Source organism: Polypterus senegalus, chromosome 18 (assembly GCF_016835505.1).
Source record: "Polypterus senegalus isolate Bchr_013 chromosome 18, ASM1683550v1, whole genome shotgun sequence".
Classification (NCBI taxonomy): domain Eukaryota; kingdom Metazoa; phylum Chordata; class Cladistia; order Polypteriformes; family Polypteridae; genus Polypterus; species Polypterus senegalus.
This window is the reverse complement of record NC_053171.1, coordinates 19,916,539-19,933,635: the sequence shown is the minus strand read 5'-3', so window position 1 is coordinate 19,933,635 and position 17,097 is coordinate 19,916,539. Positions and strand designations below refer to the sequence as shown.

The 17,097-nt window shown below is 41.5% G+C and overlaps 1 protein-coding gene across 1 annotated transcript in view; it reads right to left on the bottom strand.

Moving 5' to 3' along the window:
* slc25a21 (solute carrier family 25 member 21) overlaps positions 1 to 17,097 on the bottom strand; it is a 489,146-nt gene that overhangs the window by 62,730 nt on the left and 409,319 nt on the right. The window lies entirely within an intron of this gene.

The following is a 17,097-nucleotide window of genomic DNA, read 5'->3' as shown; positions in this document are numbered from 1 at the left end:
CAGGGCTAGAATCACATGTGGCAGTGCGATGTTGCCACATGTAGCATAAAGCCACCCCAGCTAGGTGTTAGAGTTTAGATTTGTTATACAATTTGATATGCTTATTTTGTGTGGTTTTTAATTCCTTTTCTTTCCTATTTTTAGAGTGAATTTTAGGGAGTTAAAACAATTTACACGTTTTTCCAGCTTGTTTAATGAGTGCTACCATTTTTATAATAAAAATAATAATACTGTATATACTCATGGTTAAATTCTCCCACGGATAAGTCGGGACTTGATTTTATCATATAATTTCTGGTATTTTATAATGTCGGTTGTATAAATCGAAAGCGGAAAACTCACTCTATTGGTCCAAGAGATTATTTTATGCTAACGCCCCCAGAGAGTAACTACCGAGCACACGGCCTTTTTCTTCTATGTGGGTGCAGCAATGCGCTGTATCAGTGTGTGCTCCTAACCTCTCTATTGTGCCTACGTGGCTACACGGTGATACCCGAACTATTCCGAAGCAACGTTTACACTGATTTGTGTTTTTTGTATCTCACACCCTCATACACCTTTATTGTAAGAGTATCCCGTATCTACGATGGAGTGTTTGATCAGAAAAAAATATGAAGCTGGTTTTAAATGAAACATTGTTGAAGTAGCAAACACAATTGGTAACTGAGCTGCTGCAACAAAATTCAATGCATCTGTGAAACTGAGGCGAGATTGGAGGAGGCAAGAAGATGTAAAAAAAAAAAGTAAGCGTCACACTTTTGAACGGGCATACAAGTCGGGGTTTGAATTTATGATCGATTTTTAAAGTTTCAAGACCTGACTTATACGTGAGTATATACGGTAATAATTATAATAATAATAATAACAACTTTATTTATATAGCACTTTTCAAGGCACTCAGCACAAACTGCTTCATATTGAACATACATACCAGACACAAATAAAATGGACATCAGAGGTTTTAAACAATGATTTGGGAAAGTAAATACAACATTAAAGAGATTTATAATTAAGATCTAAATACATTTAAAAGTAAATTCTTTAAATATGATTTAAAAGTTGCTACTGAATCAGTTGATCTGATGCCTATATATATAAGTCTGCTTTTCACGAGAGAACTACTTATCTGATTTAGATCGGGTTTTCTTCTATAATTTGCTTGAACATTCCAGCTGATTTTGTGACTTCTCTCATAGCGCTAAGTATCATAGTTGACTTGCGGTACCGACTTATTTGTGCAAATCCAGGAAAGAGGCTGTGTGCCAAGGGGAGTTGGGTGGGACCCTCCTCACTCAAGCGCCAGCCTCCGCTCTGGTTAATCTACCTCTCACCAAGTGTTGGAGTGTGCCTTGCCTCTGCTTACCTAGACATACCTGTATATTCAGCAGACATCATCGTCTAGAGATTGTTAAGGAGTAACATTTCACGTTTTTGAGAGAGAGAGAGATGAGAACTACGTGTGTTTTAGGGGGTTGCTGCTGATTGCCAGAGATATCACAGCCATGTGCTTTTCTCCCCAAACAGGAGATGCTCTCCCCTCCGAGCCAAACATGATCAGATACAGTGGCAATGTTTGACGTTGGAGCGTACCTACCTTCCGCTTGGCCAGAATGACATTTTTTTTAATTTTTTTTATTGAGTTTTAACGTTTGTCCTGTTTTACTACTACATGGGTGGAGCAGCTGGGGGCAGCTAGTCTTATATATAACTAGGCTGACCCGCCTTTAAGGAGATCCGACTTTTAAGTTGACCACTTCTTAAGGCAATTCAATATGTAGATCAATTTGATATTTTATACAAACTCATTAATTTGGTTATATTGCATTTAAGCGGTATTACTTTAACATTTGTAGTTTCTGTTATTTTTGTGATGAAATGTTAACTTTTTTTTCTATATTGAGGTCGCCCTTTTGAACCCCTCTGATATTTACTACGCGGTGAGGCATTTGTACTCCATCAACATGAATTATTTCCAGAGACATAATTTTGTCTATTTTTCAAGCGCATCGCGCACAAAAGCAAAGGAACGATGGGAGCACCAGAACTCTGCTCACATCATGTCGCTTCGTACCACAAGCTGCAAGTAGTAAGTCTGTGATAAGCGGAATACCGCTACGCTTTCCACTCACGGGACGGAAGGACAATCCTGGCCGCTTTTATATAGTAAGAAAGAAGAAGAAGATATCACACAGTCTGGAGTAGAAAATCATCTTTTACCTGGAAAAATGAAACTACAAATCCCATTGTGCATTGCAAAATGGACGGGGCGTGTGTGAAACTCCGCGCCTGCGTAGCACTCACGGGACGGAAGGACATCCGACTGCTTTTATATAGAAGGATTGTCTATGCGTGGAAGTGTGTGTGTCTGTCCGGCCTGGAAGTGAGAGGTGGAGTTGGGCTGGAGTTATCAGCTATTACATAAGCGTGGTGAGCACATCGGCAAAACGGTGTCCCTTTTACTTTTCCTCCCGTCGCTAATACACAAGCGAGGCGAGCACGTCGGCAAAACGAAACCTCAGAAGAAAAACAGGTGCTTAGCTGCTAATGCATAAACTATGCGAGCACATCAACAAAACGAAACCTCCTAGGAGAGAAATGCCCAGAGTAGTTCCTTTCAATTACCTAACATCTCCGCATTTCACTTTTTTTCTGACGATTTCAATAGTTTCTAGGACCCCGGGCTTTTTACAGCATGGGTATACACAGCTAGTAAGTAGTAATAAGTAGTAAGTCAGAAGGAAACCAAGCTAGGATCACTGTGTGCTGGGAAATGGAGAGGGAACCAATACAGAACATCCATCCATCCATCCAATTTCTAACCCGCTGAATCCGAATAAAGGGTCACGGGGGTCCACGGGGAGCCAATCCCAGCCAACACAGGGCACAAGGCAGGAACTAATCCTGGGCAGGGTGCCAACCCACCGCAGGACACACACAAACACACCCACACACCAAGCACACACTAGGGCCAATTTAGAAGCACCAATCCACCTAACCTGCATGTCTTTGGATTGTGGGAGGAAACCGGAGCGCCCGGAGGAAACCCACGCAGACACGGGGAGAACATGCAAACTCCACGCAGGGAGGACCTGGGAAGCGAACCAGGGTCTCCTAACTGCGAGGCAGCAGCGCTACCACTGTGCCACCGTGCCGCCCCAATACAGAACATATCAATCTAAAATCCTGCAACAAAAAGGGAGACATAAGCAGTGTGCGGTGGTCCCTTTGACAACAGTTATCTTCAAACCAGGAACATCTTCTCTCATAGTGAGAGTGAGAATAGAAGAAGCAGTGTGAGGGAGAGAGTGAGCCCCAGCCATGAGGATGTTGAAAGGTGGCACAAGCTCTTGTTTTTAACAGCAGCTGCTCCAAAATAGGAAAGCTTTAATAGCAGGAAATACAGACCAGATGCTCAGACACCAGACCTCAAGCTGACCACTGTGAGCGTCTTCAATATGGCCCTGGCTGGCTCAGACACTGCCACTCGTTCAAGTCGCATGGGAAACATCTGGTTTCAGCAAAGAATACAGACGCAGCACGCATAAAATGTATTGGCTGCAATGCACGCCAGGTACAAAATGCCAGTGTCCCTTTCCTAAATCAGGCCCAACAAACTTTTGGCTACTCAAAGCCAGCCGACAGACTCTGATTTTGCTTTTGCTTCTGGAAAGGTAAAGTAGACAATTGGCAGGGGAGGAGGACAGGCATGTTCGCCAGTAGGATCCTTTTTACCCACCAGTGTCCCACTGACACCTCTCCCAATGCCTGCAATAAAAGTGAACTTTTCCAACAAATAAAAACACGACTGGGCTGCTGGCTTGGCTCTTTGATCCTGTCGTACACCTCTGTTATTGGTTACGACAGACACATAAATCCCAATGAAGATGACTTCACAGTGAGCGTGGCTGGCAGCTGCAGCGTATTAGGAGAGACATTCTGTGGAGGGGGCAGGGAGCAGTTCAGAAAACAGCACTCTTAATATGCAAATAAAAAAGTGCCTTCTCCGTGGCAGATGATGGGCGGACATAAAGGGTGCCCTCTCATAATCCTACACATCTCACTCCCTGTTCAATTTGGTAGTTAACAATTACAAAAATACTCCAAGGATAGGGGTGAGGGTTAGGGGTAGGGTCGAGCGTCTAGGGAATCTGTCTGAACTCTCTGTCATTAAGCTGCCGTATCCAAGCATTGGAAAGGGGTGATGGGGGAGGTTGGGGGCAAACGAGAAAAGAAACAATGAAAACACCATCAATTCTGCTCTGTGTTTTCACTCCTCCATTTAAACAGCAGTTGACAGAACAGGTAGAGCAGGAAACTGGCTCTTCAAACAGACGCCCACTTGCTGGGATTAAAGTAAGTACTCCGAGATGAAATGCCTCTATACTGCCAGCTTCACACAGATGCACACAAGACTTAAGTTCCCTGGGACAATGGCACAAAGTCACATGCTTTAGAGGAGCAAGTTCTAACTCCCAAGTGAAAAGGGCACATGTTTATCTAACAAAATGGAACATAGCTAGGATCTGAATTTGTTTGTCTCTTTTGTGAAGCGGTGCTCAGCTGGTAAAGAGTAGCTGCGGAAAGGGCAAAGACAAGGTGGTAAAGTCTCACAGAACATATCCATAGGAAAGAGGGAGAGAGAGCAAAACAGGCAGCACAGGACAGTGAGGCCGTCAGAGGCCACGTGGCGGTGCTAAGCACAATTTGTGTGCTGCATGGCCTGTAAGGGTAACCAGCAGGAGAAGCACCACAAACTAGAAAGTGTAGTCACCTGGGCACAGGTAACCCAATGTAGGACAGGAATGTCTGAGCCTGTTAGTGAGAGTGTAGTCTCGTGGGGCCACATGTAACTCTTGAACTAGAACACACATTTTTTAACAACTTGCTAAATAGTTTATAGTAAAAAGTGGCAAAATTCTCTGCTGAAAAGGCTCTACCCAGAGGGTTTCTTTGTAAAGATCCACCCCCCAAATGTACTCCAGTCTATGCATTTTAAATGTTTGGGGTTGCAGTGTCCCATTACGAGGCAAACATGTAAAGTTAATATGGAAGGATAAATTGAGAGAAAAAGAAACTAAATAAAAGATGAGACACGGAGAGAAAATAGAAAAGTAAAATTGCCGTTACCAATTCAGGAGCTCAGCAGCACAAGGTGACTGAAGCTTAATGATGTAAATACAGTAAATACTGGATATTGTAACGAGTTCAGCAACAGAAGAAACACGCAGACAAACACTTACAAGGAGACCACTGCAGGTATTCAGCTCCACACTTCTGTTTGCTGTCTTTCTGTCATTCTGACCAGCAGTTCTTAGACTTTCTGTTACTTTCTTGTATACAAAGTATAGGGAAAGTACTGGAATTGTCCAAAAATTCGATTTCGAGATTTTGATCAGTCTCGACATTTTAGACCTCCCTGAGAAAATACCATTTCTGGAATTATATATGTGTGTGTGTTTGTAAACATGATAACTTGAATATGCTTTCAGTTAGGTCAGTGGTTTCCAAACTCGGTCCTGGGGACCCACTGTGGCTGCAGGTTTTTGTTCCTACAAGATTCACAATCAGTGATGATAATCGATAACATCTGATCTCATTTAATTAGCTGGTCTTATTTACTCTTCTCTTATTCTGCTTTCAGAAAAACACAACAGTGTGGTTTTTACATTTATAAATATACATTTTTAACTCTCTTTTGTTGTTTTCCTATTATTTTCCCCTTTTCCTTTGTAGTTTGCTCCCTTCATTTCGCGACAATTAACAACTAGCATAGAAGACACCCAGAATGATGAAAACTGCAACGACTTCTACTCAACTGTGTACTCAACAGCTATTTAAGTAGCTATATTCGACATTATCGATCATTTTGTCAGTTCATGCTAGTGAGTCGGAAATACGTAATTCTTCTGCAAAGAAGGATTTATTAAACCGCTGTTTTTCTTTTGGATTGCAGTGTTTTACTTGTTATAGGTGAACAGGATTTAACTATTTGGTAAGTACTTTTCAATTTATTTATAATACTACTAATTTTTTATTCATGCAGCTGCAGAGTCCGAATTGTTCACCTTTACTTTTATAATAATTGTTCACTATATTATTAATTTGATTTGATTTGTTGTTGATGGTTCTTTAATGTATATAATATAAAAATATAATCATTGTCTTGCATATCTGAGTATACGAGAAAGTCTAGGGGAGACCACTCTTGATTTTTTGTTTCTTGTGGCCCAATATTGGCTTTTTTTGTGTTTTCAAGACCAAAAATTTCCCCTGACCGTTATCCCACCTTTGGGTCCCCCCTTGGAGAACTGGTGATGCAGACTGAAATGGAGCAAAGGCATTTGTTTCAGATGCCCGCAGTGACCCATCACAAGACACTCTGCAAAACCATGTGCGACCCTTTCATATTTAGTATTATTGTGAATCATGACTCTACACAACCCAAATTCAGACAACAAGCAGGCAGTTTAAGAATCTATGATATTGATTATTACATCACTCTCTGGTGTAACAACAGTTTTTTGACAATCAGGCTAAATACAATTAAACACTGCACATTATCAAAAATACACCATCTCCACAGTGAAGCTTGGCAGTGGCAGTGTGGGGAGGGGGATGCTCATCTGTAGCAGGCCATGGAACGCTTGTGAGGGTAAGTCAGAAAAATAACATAAATGAAAATCCTGGAGGAAAACCTGATGCAGTCTACAAGGAATCTGTGTCTTGGTAGAAGATATCTGGTCTAGCAAGACAATGACCCCAAACATAAAGCCAATGCCATATAGGAATGGCTTCAAAACAATAATGTGAATATCCTAGGTTGGCTAATGTAGAGTCCAGATCTCAATCCAAGTGAGAATTTAGGACTGGACTTGACAAAGGCTGTTTTACTCATGGTCTCCATGACCCCTGACAGAGCTTGAAGCAGAGTGAAGAAATACAAAACTGATAGAGAAAGGCAGACAGCTGTACACCCAGACTCAAGGGTGTAATGGCTGCCATCTATTAAAGGCTGACTTGAAGAGGGTTAATCATTCACTTATCAATTTGTGTTTTAGATTTGTAATTAATATAGATCACTTTGCAGAGATCTATTTTCAAACTGACATTAAACAGCTGTTATCTAGCAGTCTGTGTCGAAAAAAACAAACTAAAACCACGGCAATTCATTGATATATAACAATAAAACCAAGTAGACTTTCTAATGTGTAGAGGATCACATTTGAGTGAGATAAAGAATTGTACAGTCATAAATAGGGAAAGCGTGACAGTGTAGCATAAAGTGGTGGTGATGGACTGGGAGGTAAGAATCAGCAGGAGAATTAAATCTGAGCAAGCAGTACCAAGGAAACAGTGATGGAGATTAAATGAGGAAGGGTTTAGCAAAAGGTTTAGTTATAAATGAAAGCATGGAGGAAAAGTGGGAGAAGAATAGCAAAGTTGTTCTAAGAGTAGGTGAAGGTAGGACGGCAGGAAGAAGACCATCTGGGACCAAAGTATCACGGTGGTGGTACAGACACGGGCAGTATGTGACAAAGGCAAAGATGGAGGCAAAGAAGATAGATAGATAGATAGATAGATAGATAGATAGATAGATAGATAGATAGATAGATAGATAGATAGATAGATAGATAGATAGATAGGGATAGAAATTGAATTGAATTGAAAGAGGGTATCAGGAGTATTGTGATCAAAGAATTAAGGAGAAGGTTAAAGGTAAGGATTTTAAGACAGTGGTGGTAAGACCATCAACGATGTATGGAGCTGAAACGTGGGCAGTAAAGGCAGTGAAGGACAAGAAGTTGGATGTGCCAGAAATGAGAACGTGGAAATGGATGTGTAGAGTTACCAAAAAAGAACAGAATAGGAAATGAAACAATCAGAGGCACAATAAAAGTGGAAGAGCTGTCTAAGATAAGTTCAGGAAAGTAGGTTAAAGAGGTATGGGCATTCGATGAAGAGAGTTAATGAAAATCTGGGCAAAAGAATGATGGGTATGGAAGTGCAGGGTAAGTAAATGAAGACTTGAATGAAAAGGGTGTGACTGGAGAGGAGTTGCAGTTGCAGCTGTATGGTTCAGGTGCATTAGTCCCACATGGAGGTGGATAAAGATGAAGAAGAAGAAGATACCAATAAAATGTGAAAACTTCCAAAAGGATGGATATTTTTTATAGACATTACACTATAGTCATGAGATAACACAGCCATAGGGGATGCACAAACCAGTGTGTTTCTTCGTGCCAGTCCCAAGTCCAGATAAATGGGAAGGGTTACATCAGGAAGGGCATCCTGTGCAAAATTTTGCCAAATCAATATTCAGACAACAATACAAATTTCCATACCGGATCGGTCGAGCCCCAGGTTAACAGTGACTGCCACCAGTATTGTTAGTCTATAGGGTGCTGGCAGAAATTGGGCTACTGTTGGCCAAAGAAGAAGGAAAAGAAGAGGGGGTTGACGTGTCCGGAGGCAGGAGGAGAGGAGGAAGGTAAAGAGACTGGAACTGAGGGTAGGAACTTTGAATGTTGGCAGTATGACTGGTATGGGGAGAGAGTTAGCCGATATGATGGAGAGAAGGAAAGCTGATATATTGTGCGTAAAAGAGACTAAATGGAAGTGGAGTTAGGCCAGGTGGATTGGAGGTGGATTCAAATTGTTCTATCATGGTGTGGATTGGAGGAGAAATGGAGTAAGGGTTATTCTGAAGGAACAGTATGTCAAGAGTGTTCTGGAGGTGAAAAGAGTATCAGATGGAGTAATGATTATGAAGCTGGAAATTGGAGGTGTGATGATGAATGTTGTTAGTGCATATGCCCCGCAAGTTGGGTATGTAATGGATGAGAAAGAAGATTTTTGGAGTGAGTTGGATGAAGTGATGAACAGTGTACCCAAGGGAGAGAAAGTGGTGATTGGAGCGGATTTCAATGGACATGTTTGTGAAGGGAACAGAGGACACAAGGAGGTTATGGGTAGGTATGGTGTCAATGAGAGGAATGTAGAAGGTCAGAGGATAGTGGATTTTTCCAAAAGGATGGGCATGGCTGTGGTGAATACGTATTTTAAGAAGAGGAAGGAACATAGGGTGACGTACAAGAGTGGAGGAAGATGCACACTGGTGGATTACATCCTATGCAGAAGAGTTGATCTGAAGGAGATTAAAGACTGTAAAGTGGTGGCAGGGGAAAGTGTAGTCAAGCAGCATAGGATGGTGGTCTGTATGATGATGTTGGAGATCAAGAAGAGGAAGAGAGTGAGGGCAAAGCCAAGGATCAAATGGTGGAAATTGAAAAAGGCAGACTGCAAGGTTGAGTTTAGGGAGAAGGTGAGACAGGCACTGGGTGGTAGTGAACAATTACCAGAGAGTTGGGAAACTACAGCAGATGTAGTAAGGGTGACAGCAAGAAAGGTGCTTGTGGTGCCATCTGGACAGAGGAAGGAGGAAAAGGAAACCTAGTGGTGGAATGGGAAAGTACAGGAGAGTATGCTGAGGAAGAGGATGGCAAAGAAGAAGTGGGATAGTCAGAGAGATGCAGAAAGTAGAGAAGAGTACAAGGAGATAAGGCACAAGGTGAAAAGAGAGGTGGTGAAGGCTAAAGAAAAAGCGTATGATGAGTTGTATGAGAGGATGGACACTAAGGAGGGAGAAAAGGATCTGTACCGATTGGCTAGACAGAGTGACTGAGCTGGGAAAGATGTGCAGCAGGTTAGGGTAATAAAGGATAAAGATAGAAACATACTCACAAGTGAGGACAGTGTGTTGAGCAGATGGAAAGAGTACTTTTGAGAGGCTGATGAATGAAGAGAACGAGAGAGAAAAGAGGTTGGATGATGTGGAGACAGTGAATCAGGAAGTGCAACCGATTAGCAAGGAGGAAGTAAGGACAGCTATGAAGAGGATGAAGAATGGAAAGGCTGTTGGTCCAGATGACATACCTGTGGAAGCATGGAGGTGTTTAGGAGAGATGGCAGTGGAGCTTTTAAGCAGATTGCTTAAAGGAACCTTGGAACATGAGAGGATGCCTGAGGAGTGGAGAAGAAGTGTACTGGTGCCGATATTTAAGAATAAGGGCGATATGCAGGACTGTAGTAACTACAGGGGCATAAAATTGATAAGCCACAGCATGAAGTTATAGGAAAGAGTAGTGAAAGCTCCGTTAAGAAGTGAGGTGATGATTAGTGAGCAGCAGTGTTGTTTCATGCCAAGATAGAGCACCAGAGATGTGATGTTTGTTCTGAGGATGTTGATGGAGAAGTATAGAGAAGGCCAGAAGGAGTTGCATTGCGTCTTTGTGGACCTGGAGAAAGCATATGACAGGGTGCCTTGAGAGGAGCTGTGGTATTGTGTATGAGGAAGTCGGGAGTGGCAGAGAAGTATGTAAGAGTTGTACAGGATATGTACGAGGGAAGTGTGACTGTGGTGCGGTCTGCGGTAGGAGTGACATATGTATTCAAGGTGGAGGTGGGATTACATCAGGGATCGACTCCGAGCCCCTTCTTATTTGTAATGGTGATGGACAGGTTCACAAACGAGATTAGACAGAAGTCCCCGTGGACTATGATGTTTGCTGATGACATTGTGATCTGTAACGATAGTAGGGAGCAGGTTGAGGAGACTCTGGAGAGGTGGAGATCTGATCTAAAGAGGAGAGGAATGAAGGTCAGTAGGAACAAGACAGAATACATGCGTGTAAATGAGAGGGAGGTCAGTGGTATGGTGAGGATGCAAGAAGTAAGAGTTGATGAAGGTGGATGAGTTTAAATACTTGGGATCAACAGTACAGAGTAATTGTGGAAGAGATGTGAGAAAGAGAGTGCAGGCATGGTGGAATGGATGGAGAAGAGTGTGAGGAGTGATTTGTGACAGACGGATATATGCAAGAGTGAAAGGGAAGGGTTGGAGATGGTGGGACTGGCCAGAAAGCAGGAGACAGAGCTGGAGGTGGTAGAGTAAAAGATGCTAAGATTTGCATTGGGTATGACGAGGATGGACAGGATTAGAAATGAGGACATTAGAGGGTCAGCTCAGGTTGGACGGCTGGGAGACAAACTCAGAGAGGTGAGATTGCGTTGGTTTGGACATGTGCAGAGAAGAGATGCTGAAAATATTGGGAGAAGGATGCTAAGGATAGAGCTGCCAGGGAAGAGAAAAGCAGGAAGGCCTAAGAGAAGGTTTATGTATGTGGTGAGAGAAGACATGCTGGTGATGGGTGTAACAGAACAAGCTGCAGAGGACAGAAAGATATGGAAGAAGATGATCTGCTGTGGCAACCCATAATGGGAGCAGCCGAAAGAAGAAGAAGGCACTATAGTCATGAGATGCAGTCTCGCCACCTTAGGATGGTCAAATCCATACAACAGCACTGGTACAATAAATGTCTGAAATGTGGTGGTGTCACATATCACTCTTACACGTATGGTTGACATCTGAATGTAACATGATTGTCATAGGAAAGGGGTGCCCTAAAAAATAATGAAATTGTTCCTTCACTGCCTCTTTTTTAGCAGTGAAGACTACATGCAGCATTCCTAGATCAGGGCATATTCCCTACTGCTTTGACATCAGCTCAGGGGACTCCATTTCCTGTAAATTCCTGGCAGATTTTGTTTCACTTTACTGTGTAATTTGACAAACATTATAAAGATTTGCCTTACATGGCATACTTAACCAAGAAAACTAAATGTACAGGAAAATATAACAAAGGTTCAGATAGGTTCTTAAAAAAAAAAACTTTGTTTTTTATTTTAAAACTGTCATAAAGTATTATTTCACTGCCAATATTAACACTTGAATTTTTCTTCCGAAACACTAATTTATATGTCTAAAACATGCAAGACAGAAATCGCTTTGGCAAGATCCATATATCCTTTTTGGGGTTTTAACTGGTATGGCTATTTTGGGGCTCCCACCTTAACGTGTTCAGCTATATGAACAGGAGGGCCTACAGAACAAACATTTTAGTGAGGAGCAGACATCTTTTTTTTAGAGAATAGCCTGGCAGGGTCAGTATACAGAAGTCGTCAAAAATCTTTCCACATGTTACTAAGACAAAAACCAGCTCTAAACCGTATAATAAAGCATGAGTCAAAGCAAGTGATTACATTGTCCTTGTGCTTATTGTTCAAGTAAAGCGTTCTCAGAAGAAAGACTTTCTTCTTTTTTCTTAAAATTCAACAACTTTGTTGTAGGCTTTTATACTAGTTTTATACTGCAGCCACACTGAGGTCATGCACCACAATTGTGTGCATCACATTGTCTGGCAATGCACTTTGTCCACAAAAGATTAGCACACACCATTTTAAGTTATGGAAAATACTGGCACTCATAGGGAAGCATGAATAACAAAATGACAATGGAACAACGTCACCTGGAGAACAACAAAAAAAAAGTATCAATCTAATCTTCTTCTTCTTTCAGCTGCTCCCATTAGGGGTTGCCACAGTGGATCATCTTCTTCCATATCTTCCTGTCCTCATCATTTTGTTCTGTTACGCCCATCACCTGCATGTCCTCTCTCACCACATCCATAAACCTTCTCTTAGGCCTTCCTCTTCTCCTCTTGCCTGGCAGCTCCATCCTTAACATCCTTCTCCCAGCATCTGCCCAGCATCTCTCTTCTGCACATGTCCAAACCAACACAATCTCACCTCTCTGACTTTGTCTCCAAACCGTCCAACCTGAGCTGACTCTCTAAAGTCCTCATTTGTAATCCTGTTCATTCTCATCACACCCAATGCAAATCTTAGCATCTTTAACTCTGCCACCTCCAGCTCTGTCTCTTGTTTTCTGGTTAGTGCCAGCATCTCCAACCCATATAACATAGCTGGTCTCACTACAACAACAACAACATTTATTTATATAGCACGTTTTCATACAAAAAAAGTAGCTCAAAGTGCTTTAACTCTTTCAGGGATGATGTCAACTTTAGTCAAAAGGAGGAGTTGACAATAGTAATCAACTGTAATCTGTGACAAAACCAACTGTTATGTTTTAGTTGGACTCTCATTGCTAGAAGGAAAGTTATCTTCAATGGATTGACCGAGATTTCCGGCACTCATGTGAGTAGCAAGGTGCAAACAATGGCAAAAATGTCACTGACATAATGGTGAGAGATCAAAGCGAATGGGTAAAGCAAAATACTCTGTGGACAAAGTTTTGCCTATTATCTCTGAACTGGACTATGACTTGTCGGACTCCGATTTTGATACGAGTGACCGAAAACAAATGTGAGGTTCCAGCGTCAGCTTACTGGTCCCCAGCTAATCGTGGTGCTGAACAGGTTCAAGTAGCTGACACACCTATGGCACTTGTTCGCCAGGAGGACTGCCACTTAACAATGATCAGTGGTAGAAACCAGATTGCAATGCACTGCGACCGTGGCCGCTGTGCCGCCACGCAAAGACAGCCTGGCAGCAAGCCTGCCGCACATTCTTGGCAAACTGGCAGCCGCAGCATGCAGCAACAGACGTTTTACGTTGATTTCTGTATGAAACCATTGCTTTCAGAAACTATGTCTTTTGGAAAAAAATATTCAGCCCTCAAAGAGTTAAATAATGAAGAAAAATAAAAGACAAAATAAGAAATTAAAATAAGACAACATCAGTTAACATAGAAAAAGAGTAAGGTCCGATGGCCATGGAGGACAGAAAAAACAAAAAACAAAAAAACTCCAGACGGCTAGAGAAAAAAATAAAATCTGCAGGGGTTCCAGGCCACGAGACCGCCCAGTCCCCTCTGGGCATTCTACCTAACATAAATGAAATAGTCCTCTTTGTATTTAGGGTTCTCACGGAAGGACTTGATGATGATGGTCATGCAGACTTCTGGTTTTTAATCCATCACTGTTGGAACATAACGGTGCTTTGAGTAGATGGTGACCAAAAGGACACCGAAAAAAGAAAGAAGAGAGGGTAGAGGTTAGTACAGATTTTAGAGCCACCACGAATAGTTATTATAATGAATTGAACATTCAGAGTATCAGGATTAAATTACAGTGAAGTTATGAGAAGGCCATGTTACAGTAATGTGTTTTCAGCAGTGTTTTAAAGTGCTCCACTGTATCAGCCTGGCAAATTCTTATTGGCAGGCTATTCCAGATTTGAGGTGCATAACAGCAGAAGGCCGCCCGCCTCACCACTTCTTCTAAGTTTTGCTCTTGGAATTCTAAGGAGACACTCGTTTGAGGATCTGAGGTTACGATTTGGAATATAAGGTGTCAGACATTCTGATATATAAGATTATTTAAGGCTTTATAAACCATAAGTCAATTCTGAATGACACAGGTAACCAGTGTAGTGACCTCAAAACTGGAGAAATGTGTTCGGATTTTCTTTTCCTGGTTAGGATTCTAGCAGCTGCATTCTGCACTTGTTGCAAACGATTTATGGCTTTTTTGGGTAGTCCTGAGAGGAGTGCATTACAGTAATCTAGTCGACTGAAAACAAAAGCGTGAACTAATTTCTCAGCAACTTTTAGTGATATAAGAGGTGTAACTTTTGTTATGTTCCTTAAGTGAAAAAATGCTGTTCTAGTGATCTGATTAATATGCGATTCAAAATTCAGATTACAGTCAACAGTTACCCCTAAGCTTTTTACCTCCATCTTGACTTTTAATCCTAATGTATCCAGTTTATTTCTAATAGCCTCATTGTATCCATTATTACCAATCAAAAAGATTTCCGTTTTCTCTTTATTTAGCTTGAGAAAGTTATTATTCATCCATTCAGAAATACAAATCGGACATTGTGTTAGTAAATCAAGAGAATCAGGGTCATCGGGTGCTACTGATAAATACAGCTGTGTGTCATCAGCATACAGTAGCTGTGGTAACTCACGTTGTGCCCTGACCTAACAGAAGCATGAAGATCGAAAAGAGCAGCGGACCCAGGATAGAGCCTTGTGGAACACCTTATAGGATATCATGTGTCTTTGAGTTGTAATTACCACAACTATCAAAGAATTTTCTTCCTGCCAGGTAGAATTTACATGATGAAGAAAGAGAAAAAAGACAAAGTAAGAATTAACTGGCCTTGCCACTGTTGATGTCAAAGTGCATGGGTCTAACATTATAAAGAAGGTGCACAAATTAGATCTACATGGGAGGTATGCCAGGACCAAAGCATTTATATCTAGAAAGAACATCAAGGCCAGACTAAAATTTGCCCAAGAACACCTAGACAAAGACCAGGACTTCTGGAACATTTTGCTCTAGACAAATGGAGATATTTGGCCACAGTATCAGAAGGCAAAAACTGAAGACAGCATTTGACCACCCAATGCCAGCTGCAACATTTGCTGGTTAAAATGTTTTAGATTCTCGCTGCTTTGTTGCATCAGGACCTGGGCAGCTCACCATCACAGAATCCACTATGAATTCTTCATTTTATCCGGGTCGGAGGTTTGGGAGGATTAAGAGATTAAGGATAATATAAAATCATCTCAAAAAATTGAAGCTCAAACCAAAGTGGACCTTGCAACATGACGATGACCCTAAACATAGAAGGAATGGTTGAAAAGAAAGGAATGGAGGGTTCTGGAATTGCCAAGTCAAAGCCTGGATCTGAATCCCATCAAGATGCATTGGGGGGGACTTGAAGCAAGCTTTGCATGCAAGAGTAGCCCTCAAACATCACACAGCTAAGAGAATTCTGTGTGAAGGAGTGGACGAAATGTTCACCCAGTTGATGTCAGAGACTGCTACACGGTTATAGAAAACTGCAATTTGTGGGAGCAGCTATTAGAGCTAAGGGGGGACTTGCTGTATATTTTCCATAGGTGGAAATGATCATATCTGTTCATTTTACATTGGTTAAATTCTACAAAGTCAGGTTTTCATTTCTTAATTATATCAGTTTATCTAAAAATATTTAAATGAAGTTCAAATCTTGACATGTCCATATGTGTTAAAAAAAGAAAAAAACATTTCATGAGGTGTCCAAACATTTTCAAAATGTATTCAAAATGTCCATCTCTCTAAATGAATACTAAGTGGACGGGATGGGATTGGATGGGCATGTCCATAGTGGCTTAGTGTTCTTCACTTGGTCTTTCCTCCGACACCATTCTACTGGGTGCACTCCATGAGATATCTGTTACCTCTTTACATGTTTTATTTTACTAAACTTGGGGGAAAAAATGTTCCTAGACTGATTAAACAAAAGAAAGAAAGAAAGAAAGAAAGAAAGAAAGAAAGAAAGAAAGAAAGAAAGAAAAAACACACTGAGGCAGCTTCAAAAAAGTATCTATGTGGAGGAAAAAATTTAAACGTCCCTCACACTGAAATAAATCAGCAGAATTAACCAGAATTCAACACTTTCTGTGGTCACGAGGCAGCAGGTGTTGGCATGCTCCAAAGCAAAGTGCTCTAAGGCCATCCTCTTTTGTTAATTGTATAATAAACCTGTCCTTGTGAATGCCCACATTCATGTTTTATACTTTAATGACTGCTATTAGCTCATACATTATGATGGAAAGTGTGCTGGCAAAAAGCAGACAGTGTTTATATTTCCTTAAGCTGCATTGCAAAGATGCCTGCAGCATAGGGCAAGATAAACAGTTGAAGGGTGAATACGGGCACACGGGTGCAGAGGTATTTTCCCATTGAGCGGGTGCTGAAGGAAGCAGGTTTCACAGGTCGGTGACACGTGAAAGTGTAAGCAGCAGCCGAGCGCAGGTGCTGACAGGTTATCTGACTGACAGCAAAAGGGCAGCCAGCCAGCCAGAGGTCGAGCACATAAACGCCTTGTCATCCGTGTCTATGCATCTTGTCACGGGGGCCATCATTGGTGATAAGTCCAAAGAGTGTCCAGAGCAAGTATGGCAGAGACACACAGATGTGGGCTTTCAAAGGGGGGAAAAAAAATTAGGCACCACCTAGGTTGGGAAAAAGAAATTCTGATGTGTTTCCGAGACACCTATAAACTGTTGATTAGCCAAAATTTTAATTAGGTGGAGATTGCTATATTTACAGTAATATAAAAGCCTAGACACCCTTGTTTAAATGACAGGTTTTTGTGGCGTAAAAAAAACAAAACAAGCTCAATCAGGTCAGAAGTTTTTCCACTTCTACTGTGAAATTGCAGTCGATACAAAGAAAGTGA